Source organism: Genypterus blacodes, unplaced genomic scaffold (genome assembly GCF_046128005.1).
Source record: "Genypterus blacodes isolate CSIRO-AG114 ecotype Tasmania unplaced genomic scaffold, CSIRO-AGI_Gbla_v1 ptg000238l_1, whole genome shotgun sequence".
Classification (NCBI taxonomy): domain Eukaryota; kingdom Metazoa; phylum Chordata; class Actinopteri; order Ophidiiformes; family Ophidiidae; genus Genypterus; species Genypterus blacodes.
Genome location: NW_027467036.1, coordinates 53,837 through 55,000, shown reverse-complemented (window position 1 = coordinate 55,000; position 1,164 = coordinate 53,837). Strand labels below are relative to the sequence as shown.

General features: G+C 53.0%; 1 long non-coding RNA gene across 1 annotated transcript in view; it reads left to right on the top strand.

Moving 5' to 3' along the window:
* LOC143016598 (uncharacterized) overlaps window positions 1-943 on the top strand; it is a 51,133-nt gene extending 50,190 nt beyond the window's left edge. The window contains exon 3 of the long non-coding RNA XR_012965543.1: window positions 833-943. This is a non-coding gene — a long non-coding RNA (uncharacterized LOC143016598). The remainder of the gene's footprint in view (window positions 1-832) is intronic.
* The last annotated feature ends 221 nt before the right edge of the window (window positions 944-1,164 follow it).

Below are 1,164 nucleotides of genomic sequence, written 5' to 3'. Positions count from 1 at the left end.
GGCGTCTCAGCCAGAGCCACCACCTGGACTCAGCTCAAGCATGCAGCTGTCAGTCACTTTGTGGTTTGTCAGGTGAAGCTGAACAGACTGAGCCTCATTTACACTCAGACTCAGCAGCGTTCAGAGTAAATGTGCCTCTGACTTCAGCGTCGACTCCCGTTTGTCACGGTGGAGCCACAGGCGGCTCGGCTCTCCCATCTGCCCTGAGCGGGAGCTGTGGGGTCACGGGGTCACGGGGTCACGGGGTCGGAGCTGTGAGCCGCCTCAGTAGAGGGTCTGGAGCAGAGCCAGAGCGACCCGGGGCCAGCTGGATGAAGCTCTCTCCTCGCCTGTTTTGAATTAAAGATCTCAGTTCTCCGGCGGGCGTGCGGTTCAGCGTTACCGTGGTGACACAGATGAATGGCGGTATCGTGCACGCACCTGTAAAAGCAAAGACGGAGTAACCGGAGAAGGCAACGAGAGCCGGAGCCAAACGGAGATCGGGCACGTCAGCACATTTTTACAATGAGAGCGACATGAGAGGAATCAGGGCTGAGGTCATCAATCAGTCTGAGAGAGGAGGCAAAGGTCACAGCCTCCACTTCCTGTTGGTTTTACATGAGACACTCGTCTGATGTTTGCTACTTAAATCTGTTAAACCTTCACACACGAGTCTCTGTGATGATTTACAGACTTTATGATCTGTTTATGGTTCTTCACCTCAGTGTGTGTGTGTGTGTGTGTGTGTGTGTGTGGTCGCTATGGTAACCTTGCTTTCTCAGTGCCAGTTTGGAGTCATACTCACAGATATGAAAGTGTGTCTGAGCCTCACCTCCTCCCTCTGCCTCCTCAGGTGGGCTGTGATTGACAGCTGCCTGCTGTCTGTGGCCGGACTCAGCAGCAACAATAACAGAGGGACACGATCCAGCCGGGTTTTGCTTCCACCCAGAGTTCATAGCTGTGGCAGCAGAGTGTAACTCAGAGTTCAAACTCAGGTGAGTGTAGAGGACGGGCTGCTGACAGGGAGCCCATGAGCAAGGCCTCAAGATAAAGAAGGTTGTTACTGAGATGTGCTCACATAGTTCAGCGCTGGAGGGGTTAAATCACTGTAGTATGAACAGAAGGCCGGACTTTGTGTTCTAATAATGCGTTTTCCAGTTTAGCCCTGTAACTGTGGAGCAGAAC